Consider the following 12,718-nt stretch of genomic DNA (forward strand, 5'->3'; position numbering starts at 1 on the left):
TCATGATTATAGATTCATTAACATACCATTTAATGCCCTATGAGGGTTGATAATGTATGTGTACGTTTTAATCATTGAATCACTATCGTTTGTTTTCAGTTTCCTTTGTGAAATACTACCAAAACGTTTTAGGTTTTGAACCATAAATATGAAAAATGTTTAACCATCAAAGCCTTGCAAAAAGTGTGTTAAATTGAAAAAGAAACTTTGTATAATGGTTGGACTATTTTTCTGACGTTCCACATTTCAAAGACTAACTATTTCTGGACTACTTTTCTGACGTTCCACATTTCAAAGAGTAATTAAGGGAATCAAGGTTATAGCGGTAATCAAAAGAATGCAATCCAGGGACAAAGACCAGACATGGAAAACAGACATACACAACAAAGAACATAAAGTAACTAAAATCATACGTACAAAGTAACATAAGCAAATGAGCAACTCGGACTCCACTAAAAACTGGGAGCATGGACCAGGTGCACCGGTGTGGTAAGCGTCCCCTGCTTTTCTAGAAAGCTTATTTTGTTGTTTTTTTCTTCTTGTTGCAGTTGATTGCTTTTTTGTTTTTATTTTGTTGTTTATCTTTTCCTAATCGTTCTCTTTTACCTTCAAAGTACAAAAAAATCATAGAGATTTAATACCCTACCCATTCTAACTGTTTATGTAAATGTAAAGTTATAATAGCTACCAATGCTAACTGTTTATACACAATTATTTTAAATGTAAATTTACACTTTCAGCACCACTCTTTTTATCATAGTCATCATGTTGTAAAAAGCATTTGTTTTAGCCGATATTTATAATGATTGCCTGATTTTATCTGTCTAACCTTCTTATTTAGATGAGACATAATCGTCCGACTACCACCCCAGTAAATGATTCATGTAGACATTGGTTTGGGACACGACAGGTTACAAGGTTACAAGGTGTCTTTAGAAATAAGTTATACATCAAAAGCCTCTTTAGATAGCCTCTTATAGTTATTGTGTAAACATTTACAATTTTTTTTTAAATATTTTGTTTTTAATGTTTAAAGGGTACCATTTTATCGCATTCTACAGCATGCCTGCGTTTATACTCCAAGTCACCTCAGATTGTTTGCGGTTTTTTGCGTTTATTTTTGTAATTACTCGACGGTTCCTTTCAAAAACTTGCAATTTTATTCATGTCGTTCTTTACTACGATTCCCTTACAATTATTTTTCGTTCTTACCTCCGAGATTGAAAAAAATTCAAAATTTATTTTTCCTACGAGAATTTTGCACTGAATGTACATTCACTGCTATATTAATATATAAAACCACTGATATTTTGATTTTATTAGATCCAATATTCAGACATTTTGTGATCTTGCAAATGATTTTACTGATTTAGCTAAATCGCCTTGACTTACACTAGCAGATTTATCAACCATAAAAACTACTTCTACAATAAAACACACTATACTACACTACAGTATTTCAAAAAACGTGAATAGCACACATAGTATAGTAGCATGAAGAGTAGAAAAGTCGAAAGTATGCTGCTACATGGAGGAAAAAGCATTTTATAAGAATCCTTCAGAATTTTTTTTTTAAACCACAAATGATTAATCCCAGCTTTCATGTAGCATAAATCAGCAAAAATACCGAAGCATCAGCACTGGCATAATTCAAATACTCCAAGGTAAAAAAAACATGGCCTAAACTTGAAAACAGGTAATAACAACGATCTACACAAATATTGTAGCGAACGAATAAAACAGATTACAAATAAAAACTGAAGGAAAACAAGACGTGACACAAAAAAACTAAAGTACTAACAATATGAATTCCAACAAAAATACATCAGATGTTTCGGAAATGCATGTTCTGCTCTGGCAACGGCACTTATCAAATATAAGTGAGTATAATCCGGTAATAGTCTAGCAACAACAATGCAGCTTCCCGACGTGAGCCAGAAAGAGGACCCTACAAGTTACGCTTGGGCGAGTATTGAAATATTTATGGAGTTCATTTTTCACAGATGTAAATATATCAGTAAATATGTTAGAAATGGCTCTGATAGTGCACTTAGTTTACCCAGCAATTAATTATTATTTGTACTGACACTCATGAAGTGAAGGTATCTAGTACAAGAGGTACACAATAGTTGCCTTTCGTGGAAACACCCAAGAAAATTATACTGATTTGTGAGTCTCAATAGGTTAGACCCCAAAAATGTCGATTTACATGTTGGATTATCTTGTGTAGATCCAATTCACAGTTCTTTTATCGAACAATTAATGTAATGACTTATACAGATAAAGACAATTAAAAAAAAGAATTAATTATATATGTCTGGATAAAAACATTTTTTTGTACACCCATTTTGTGTCCACATTTTGCTCAGGGTCCGATGTACTATAGTATGTTGTTTAACAGAAATATTTTTCGGGTAAATATTGAGTTTGTATATGATAATATGGTTTAATCTCTTAAGGTCATCTTTGTATATAGTTACAGCAACTGCGAAAGTACTTTTATTAAACAACACTATAACAATAAAGTTAAAAATGATAGCACTTTCCGTATATCCGTTAAATACTTCATTTCGTTCATTACAAAGCTAAAACATCGTTTCTTCTAGGAGATAATTCGACTGTCTTTGTGAATATAAACCACTAAAATCCCCCAAAAAATCTTTCGTAACACAGCCAATCATTTGCACACGAGTGACGCTAACAATCAGGTGACTGTTTGTATGCTTGGTTTAATTTTCGTTTTCGTGCTAACATATATACTCAATACTGATAGACCAAGTTTGCACTCATATGTGTAATACATGACGGACTAGGGTGTTTCTTAATGTCCTTGGCTATTGTTTGGGTTCTCTCACGGACGGTGTAAAGCATCAAAGCGTATACACAGTCCCCGGGCATAGTCAAACCCGTGAATGTGGATCAATGTGTATTCGGGGAAAATTAATTGTCATGTGACCACGCTCATTCATTAAATTCATTAAGTTAATGCATTATGACGTGATTTAATGTCGATCGGAGAGGTGACCTAGTGATTCGATTTGTAATATGCACGCTATATACAGCGTTGTATAGCTTACAGCAGCATTTGCTGAATCTTCGACCCAGCAAAATACTTTTTGGGATTAAATCAACACTTCCCAGTGCATGTAAGACATATATTTGTGCATGCCAGTCAATTGATGAGAAATTTTCAAGGCCAAAAAAAAAATAATGTTATGTTTCCGAGCGCTATTCTATAATTTTATATGATCGGTAGGTAGGGATTTTTATTTTCATTTGATATTTTTGAAATGATATAAGTCAGAAAGATGCAATGAAAACCAAATATGCAAGGACTAGACATGTAATAGACTAAGTCTATGTTGCAACAAGATTGAAGTCATCACTACAGAAGTTTTATGGTCGTTATCATGAACTCGTGGATCGTTATGGTGTATCCATCAGCACCATGAGAACTGATTTATTGAACGGGTCATAGTTTTCCTTCCCTCGTTTGTCTACCCCGGACTTGACTTTTTATGAGCAACTCGGCGGGTGTTTCTAGAAAAGCAGAGGACGCTTACCCTACCGGTGCACCTGGTCCATGCTCCCAGTTTTTAGTGGAGTCCGAGTTGCTCATTTACTTTTCTTAGTTTGTATGTATGATTTTAGTTACTTTATGTTCTTTGTTGTGTATGTCTGTTTTCCATGTCTGGTCTTTGTCCCTGGATTACATTCTTTTGATTACCGCCATAACCTTGGTTCCCTTGATTACTCTTCCACAGCCTAATCTCTTTTGGATTTCGGCGCATGAGTAATTTTTGTTTTGACGGAGGTGGTAAAAACAAATTAAAAATATCTCAAATGCCGAATTCCAAAAAAGGATTATCCGATGGAAGTCCTTTACATTGTATTTTTGTTTCATTAGAATTTCGAATGTTTTTCGTTGAGCACATGACTGTAAGCGGGAAATTTTTCCATTATGCAGTTTTATTCTCCTTTGCTAGAGAACTGTTTAACTAGGACTAATGTAAAAACAAAGACCTTATAGATGTAAATTCTTAGCAAATCATATACTACTAATTTGGTCCTAAGGTTGAAAAAATGGTGCTGACGGCGACGTCATCGTCGGCGGCGTCCGTGTCGTCGTCGTCCATATTCACTTGATTTTCGTGCGATGACTTTATGGTTATGGTTGATCAATTGTTATGAAATTTTTATATGTTTTTACTAACTACTAATTAATGATTTCTCCTATTTGCTTTTTTTTTAAGTTTATGGCCCCTGCCATTTTAAAATTATTAACATGACACAACACATACATGCAAGTACACCTTCAAGGAAGAATATGTATATGGAATGTCTTATGTTTGTGGCAAGTCATTGTGGAATTTGTTCCCCATTTATTAATATCAGTAGATATTTAGTAACACATATGTTAATATATATTTATAAACGTGTGCATAATTCAATTATTGATTTCAGTAAATGGATTAGTTTTCTGGACAATGCAAACACGTTCACGTGCACCTGGGCCATGCTCCCAGTTTTTAGTGGAGTCCGAGTTTCTTATTTACTTTTGTTACTTTGTTTGTATTATTTTAGTTAATTTATGTTCATTGTTGTGTTTGTCTGTTTTCCATGTCAGGTCTTTGTCCCTGAATTACATTCCTTTGATCTTGGTTCCATTGGCTACTCTTGGATCTTGCTCACTGACGAGTTGATCTTGCTGATGTAACAGAGGACCTTCCTCAAACTTCAGTATTGTTAGATTTGGACAATTATCTGGGATACAGCTTATTGAAATGGTATTTTTCAATCGAGAAGTATCCATTCATTAGCTCCTTTAGTTTCAAAGTCCCTTTTCGATCACTTTACAATTAACATGGAGTCCCTTTTCCGAAATTAAGTTAAATTAGGTAATAACCAATAATAAAATGTGTAATTCTATACATAGATGCATCATATTTATTTTTCTTTTCCATTAAACATCACTCATGGTTTAAAATTATAAGAATTTCGTAAAAATAAAAAATAATGAAATACCAATGTATCATTGGAGGGTCATTCCTAATAGGTTATTTCATTTATGTTAAAATCCTTTATATTTTTATATCATGTTTCCATTGTTTTAAAGGTAGTTTAATATATAAGGTTGAAAAATACTTGTAAGCAGATACAGCAAATATGTCATCCCTTCTTCCTCCAATTAAGAAATAATAAATATCTGGTTTAATATTTCCAATACCCACTCCATATACTGTGACATTGTTTGCGCATTAATTTTTGCCAGCGTTGCGAGCTCCGATGGGATCATTAAAATCGCTGTCTGTTAAAATAATTACTATCTTATCGGCACGGGTTCTACTTCCATGCTGTACAGTAAACATCGAATGGGCATAGTGTAGAGCGTTGAATGTATCTGCACTTCCTCCACCGCCGCGGTATGAAATACTCTTTCTTGTTCTCAGCAGAGATGCTTTGGTTGGATAATCGTCAAAGTCAGAAATACCCACTGCTGTATCATCATATAAAACAAGTGAGGTATGGAACTGGTGAGAATCAATAGCAGAAATGTTGTGACATTATAAAATTAAATGATTAAATTTACTACAAATGCAATCTAACAAAAATTGTTTATTTCAAGGCCTTATCATTATTTGGAATTAGTGGAAGGCTAACGTGTTCTCATTTTCTGGGATTTAAAAAAAAACGAAAATATAATATAACACATATCCACAGCACCTTATGTAAAAAATACTGTAAATCATGCTAAATATCATCACATAAATATAAAAACTTTTACACATTAAAACAAAATTAAACATTAAAGAAACTCATAACAAATACATGTATATAAAGAATTAATGATCAACAGCAATGCATACAATGATTAAAATTTAATTCCACAATATGAGATGATATAAGCATATTAAAAACACCCCTTAAAAACACAATAAGTAAAACCATATGCACATAAACGAAACCCTGAGTATTTACACACAAAACTAATACAATTCATCACAGCAATTCAGATGAAAAAAGTACAGTGCATTACACAATATAAGATTGACCGAAAAGTGAGTTTTTGAATCTCGTTTAAAGCATTCAAGTTTTTTTCTGAGCTCGTTCCACAGTGTTGGTGCCGCCTTGTCAAATCTGCGTTTGCCGTAGGTCTTAATCTTGGTGGAAGGTACAGTTAATAGATTTGCAGATTCTGATCGCAGGACTTTAGCTGGGCTGTATGCAATAATAAGTTCTGTTAGGTATCCTGGAGCAAGCTGATGCAGACATTTAAACACATACAAGAGAATTTCGCACTGAATGCGATAATCCAATGGAAGCCAATGAAGAACAGGTGTTGTGTGGTCGTATATTTTAGTTTGCCTTATAATCTTGGCTGCAGTATTCTGTATTCTGTATTACGTTCTTAGGCTCTTAATTTTTAATTTTTGATGAACTAAATCTATGTGGTTTTATTTATTTATATTTATTTTGATATAATCATATAACTTGCTCAAATTTTTATTTCATGATTCTTATTTAATATTCTTTTTATATAATCATATTTTTATTTTATTTTTTTTGCTAATTCACTACAGTTCTTTTATAGAAGACTTTAATTTCATTAAAAGTATTTTTTTCATATTTTAGTCAATATTAAATATATCCTTTAATTAAATTATTTTTTAAATAGATTATACTTTGGATAAATTTTCTATGAGTTTTAAATTCAATTTCAGTTGTTTTTACCTTCTTTTGTTTAATTTATATTATTTACATATTATTGTTTATATTGTGTGATATTTTTATGTATGTAAAGCACTTAGAGTAATTGTAATATTATACAATGCGCTATACAAATATTGTAAATAATAATAATAATAATTCTCTGAAGTTTGTTGGTGAATTGTTTATTAATTCTATATGATAAGACATTGCCATAACCTAGCCTCGATGTAACGAGAGAATTAACTAGAATCGTATACGCATTTTTAGATACTGTCGAATGCTACCTATTCGACGTATATGCATGTAACATGATCTTGCAACGGAAACGCACTGTTTTTCTATTGTTAGTGATTTGCAAAGATGCATCCCAAGAGTTTTAACAACGTTGGTATCTCAAATGGTGTTTCCTCCAAATGTGATGTTCATTCATTCATTCATATATTTATTTCCTCATAAATGAGATTATACAATGAAGCATTATATTAAAGCAACACTAAACTAAAGGAGAGAAGAGAAGAACAAAACACAAGTAATGACGAAGTAAACGTATATATCACACATACTATACTATACCGCCAGGTGCTTAGCGGTTAGTTAACCAATGGCACGAGTCACATACTGCAGTAAGTAACACTGTATAACCATATAACGTTTATTCACAATTCAATTTGGCATGATGTGTTGAGTTCAATTATGTGGTTTTCGTACAACGTTCTGTGGTAAAAAACTAAAAGTACAGAAGGAAAATACCATATACTACTTGAAAAAAAAACTCTTTTGGCTCATCAACATATTCAAAATTACAAAAAAATGAACTCATATTATTTGTAAAATGTTTAAGTACGCATGCACTCAAATCTTCAAAAAAGGTCAAAACTGTTATGACTGTTATCAGCATATAGTCCATGTCATGCAGATCGCATATTTGACCGATTGGTTTACTGAGCAAACAATAGAGTCGATGTCCGAAAACATGTAGAGCCTCACAGGACTCCGATCGTAAATTCCTGGGAATCGGGTAGTTCGGAATCAACAGCTGACATCTATCACTCAGATATGGTTATATCAAAGATAATGCCGAGCTAGTTATTCCATAACTGTATTCTAGTCTTTGAAAAAGTATCTGGTGACCGATCACATCGAAGGCAACGGATAGATCTAACATTGCAAGAATATAGCAACATTTATTATCCAGTGCTTTGACTACGTCATGATGAATTTTCAACAACGCAGTTTCAGTCGAGTTACAAGAGCGGTAAGCGGATTGTTTTTATCCATAGGATTGTTCGTATTCAAATGGTGCTCGATTCTTGCAAAACCTACCTTTTCAATAATATTTGAGACGAATGAGGAATTTGATACCAGACGATACTTTTTACGATTTTCCTTGACTATAATCCGGGCACCTTTAGTAATGGTCTGACCGTTGACTGTTGTTTAAAACTTCGTGAAACGGACGAGTCATAGAGAGATTTGTTGACTAAGGATGCTATAATCGGTATGAACTCATCAATGCTTTGTTTCAGTAGATAGGATACAGTTAGATCTAAACCATATGACTTAGACGGTGATTCCATCATCAACTTTCTTATCTCATCAGATGATGCGGGAGAAAAGTGTATTAACGGAACACCCGTGTACTGTACATCAGCCCAAAGAATATTTGAGCTTGTTACAATTTCACTACTTTGAAATTGCAAAATTTCTCTGACAGTGTGAATTTTCCCAAATAAAATGTTTCTCGAATTTATTTAATAAATGTTGATCGGTATCAGACGTCGGTAAAATTACTTCGGTGTTGTTACCGAGTAGCTTGCCTGTGAGTTTAAATAATTTCTTGGTATCGTTACCGCATTCCATTATACTAGTTGAATAAAATCCTTTTGCTTTGAATGAGTAGCTTACTATTTAAAAGACACTTTGCTCGGTAAATTTGGCGATGAATTTCTAAGTTGATACGCCTCCAAACTCGTTCTGTCTTACGTTTCTCCCTTTTTGCAGTGTGTAAATCCTCGGAGTACCACTTTGTATTTGGTCGTAATACTATTGATTTGGTTTGAATAGGTGCGTGTTTTTTCAACAGTCGTTTTTACACCCTCATTGTACAAGTCAACAATGTCATCAAGACAAAGATCATCAGTGATTGTAAGGATCGTAGGATGACACACCTCTCGAATTATAGATGTAATGATCATCAACGATTGGTGTAAATTGCAGGACATGACAGTTATCACGGGTAACTATTGTATTGAGAATATGTCCTCGAACATGGGTAGGTTTGTCAATTAGTTGTTTCAAGCCATGTTCATGTAATTATTGTAAAAACTTTTGGGAATTTTGATCTTGTTCTAAGCCCAGATGAAAGTTAATATCTTCTGTGACAATAATCTCTTCTGGTGGCATAGCATGGACAGAAAAGTACTGTGACCATTCCTCGAAAAATGTGGGCAGGCACTACTTGTTCGATTTTGACGGAGGCGGGCGATAGATAATAAAGAGTCGAGTTTTCGTGTTTTGAAACAAAATTACACATTCTAGATGCTCGAACTGTGTAAATGTTAAATCGGATGTTAATAATCAAACACTAATACTCTTATTGTATATGAGAGCGACACCTCAACCTTGCATCTTCCTTGTTATATGATGTATGTCATATCCTGCAGGGACAACCAAGCACCATATTGTCGATGTCGGTTCCCAGCCAGGTCTCAGTTAAAGCATTTATGTCGATATTGTTCGAAATTGTACGATCAGAAACCGATAGAGCCTTGTTTTTGACTGATCTGCAATCCAAAGTATATAATTTCAAATGATTGACATTAATTGCGTAGGATAGGCACAACTTTCAAATCATTTTTAAAAAATTAAATTCAGGTATAAAAACACGGTTTAGATGATGTGTAATTATCACTGGAATCGTGCTGTTAAATGCTTGAGTTTGACCATTACTTGGTAGTGTATCTAAATTACTAAATTACGAAAATCAACTCCATTTTGAGGTACGATGGTGAAAAGTGTCGGGGGATCCGGCACGGTAACTGTCTTAATCTTACAAATTAATCTTTGCCCGGCTTTTGTTCTGTACATAACAGAAATTTATTTTCTTTTTGGCTTTGTTATGTTTAATTCAGTTTTTATTTGGTATATGGTTACTTCCAACAAATAATTGTTGTATTCAATTAAAGTTAATAAAAATAAGTATGTATATACTCATGAGTCCGATAAAAGTTCAGCGCAACCGGAATTTTATAGGTCATGCAAGTGCCTATGCTGTGTCTGAATTTAACAAAATCTAGGGTGGTACTTGTTGACATTTTTAAAAATTTTCTTTATACAGTAGCATAGAAGTCATGACAATCGATCAATCAATATATTTTTTTCCTCTTGTGCAGAGAATCATGGGGATTAGCTGAGGGCGTCAATTTATAGATAGTTAATCGTAATTTATATTGGCTCAAATCATGACTAGATCTTTACAGAATGTGCTATTATTATCTAAATTCACATAATGGCCTTCCCTTTATTATTTCTGTTACAAATATCTGACTAAAGCATGTTGAATTCATCTTTATTTGTGTATATAACTCTTTGAAAGGAGCAGGTATTTTTCTAAAGGTTATAAAATATCATCTTCCCAAGTCAGGTTTTTGAGTCCACCCTCGCTCCCTCAAACCCCTGACATATTTAACGGGTATCGTCTAGCCAATTCCGATTGCGAAGCACCAATGAAAATCGATTTCACATAAAATGTCTGTGGAAAGGTAAACAATAATACGAGGTAATGGACGATCCAATATAGTAACTGAAAGTTGTATGATGTCACAAATGATGCAATATGAGCAAAAATGATAACTGTTGATTCCGTTTAGAGTCTTTACTGAAACAAATGACGTTATGTGTAGTCATTTTGTAAGTTATATCGAAGAGTTTCTACTACCAGTGATTTGATTGGATTTTGGATCCGGGTTAAATTTAAGTAACTCACTAGACGGCGCTGAACGATACCCGCTAAACACGAATGAGTGATGTAAGGGGTTTGAGGGAGCGAGTGGACTTGGGAAGGTGATAAAATATATACTACTTTGTTAATTGACATTTATTCCTAATAATGTTAGTGAAAATTAAAAAAAAAAAAACATTACCATATACATATTTCCTCAAAACCTATAAATTTAGATGCGGCATATTCTTTTCACCTAAAAACCAAATTATACCCAAATCGCAACATTTTGAAGTTTTGGCGGGAAAAGCAGTCGCTAAGGCAACAGCGACTCTAACAAAGTCTTAAAATTCCAAAATTTAGATTCAAAATGTCATTTTCACCCTACAAATCAAAATCAGAGCATTTTTATTTTGGCGAGAAAATCACTTGCCATGGCAATTGCGACCATCCTTTCTTCTTTAAATGTCAAAATTCAAACTCAGCATAATATTGTCACCCTCAAGACAAATTTCATCCAAATCGGAGCATTCTGAAATTTTGACAGGAAAATCTGTTTCCATGGCATCGGGCATCATATCGTTGTTTTTGCATTATCTTGTTTGGAATATCAAACTGTACCACTGTACCAAATTTCAAATTCCTAAGCACCTAGGTTTTCGAGATATTTCAATATTTTGACCACTTTTCCTTATTTGGCAGCCATTTTAAAATAGCCACCTTTTTGAGTTTTGAAAACTATAGGTACAACCTCTGATGGTACAAAATATTGTGTAAAGATTCGTAAGAGTCGGTTGTACGGTTTCTAAGAATTTCTCCGGAAAAATTCATTAAAAGGAAGACGGAAGATGACGGGGAATACAATAATAATAACAAGAGATGGTTATGATCTGAATGATCATGAAGGGCTCCCGAAATCGGCCTCGTCTGTAAAAGTCTCCAAAACTCAAAGTTTGGATTCGGCATACTATGCTAACCCTACAATCCAAATTTTCTCCTTGTCAGAGCATTTCTAATTTTTGTGGTAAAATCGGAAAATGGAAGATTAATAGAAATAATAATAATAACAAGAGATGATTATGATCTGAAGATCATGTACGCCCCAAAAGCGGCCATGTCAGTGATCCCCAAACAGTCTTGAAAACTCAAAATTTGGATTCAACATATCATTTTCACCTCTTAAACCGAATTTCAATCAAATTGGAGCATTTTGAAATTTTGGCGGGAAAATCGGTTGCCATTGCAACAGTAATATTTGAATCTGATCGAAACCTCTTAAATACGAATTGGCATGTTATACATAAACTAAAAACCAAGTTTCATCTAAATCGGAGAAATTTGAATTTTTGGCGGGCAATTTTGATGCCATGGCAACGGCGACTTCAGAATCATCTAGAAACTTCTAAATTTGGACTCGGCATGTCATTTTTACTCCATAAACCCAATTTCATCCAAATAGGAGCATTTTTTTCAAATTTTGACGGAAAATCGCTATCACTGTACCAAATTTCAAGTTCCCGGTCATCTAGGTTTCTGAGATATCGCAATGTCCGATATTTTACCTTTTGCCCCTTCTATAGCCGCAATTTCTAATAATAATAAGAAACAGTGCAAAATCAATAGGGTTTCCAATGCCGACTGTAGCAACTATATATTTGAGATTACCAAAGTCTCTAAATTTTATGATAGTGTAACAGTATTGTAGAATCAATATAAGATTTAAAATGCATTTGGATAAACCAAAATCTTTGAAACCTAGGAACGTGTAACTTAAATGGCTGGAGAAAATTGAAGTGTCGTATTGCATATTAACTATACCTTTCTGAATACTTAAAACACAAGCAATATCGGTTGAAATAAGTATCCATAAAACTAGATTGCCTTTCATTGTTGCAAGCCTAAATCGAACAGATACGATCACCAACTAAGTATGTGATGTTAGAAATGCTATATTTGGCGTTATTTCCAGTAACAAATGTATTGTGCAAGTCATGAGGCAAAAATAATGATTGTTGTTATTTTTCACTTTGTCATGTATTTGATAACCACTTTAATATATTTGTCTCC

The 12,718-nt window shown here is 33.5% G+C and overlaps 1 long non-coding RNA gene across 1 annotated transcript; it reads right to left on the reverse strand.

The window, feature by feature from the left end:
- Positions 1-7,140: 7,140 nt before the first annotated feature.
- Positions 7,141-12,707, reverse strand: LOC148604361 (uncharacterized). Its single transcript, XR_015915860.1, has 2 exons — positions 12,470-12,707; positions 7,141-9,494 (listed from the first exon to the last, which is right to left on the reverse strand). It is a non-coding gene; the product is annotated as an uncharacterized LOC148604361 (long non-coding RNA).
- Between the last annotated feature and the right edge of the window lie 11 nt (positions 12,708-12,718).

The sequence above is a fragment of the Perna viridis genome, chromosome 10, assembly GCF_037379345.1.
Source record: "Perna viridis isolate PV_CMFRI_1.1 ecotype Kerala chromosome 10, ASM3737934v1, whole genome shotgun sequence".
In the NCBI taxonomy this organism is placed as follows: Eukaryota; Metazoa; Mollusca; class Bivalvia; order Mytilida; family Mytilidae; genus Perna; species Perna viridis.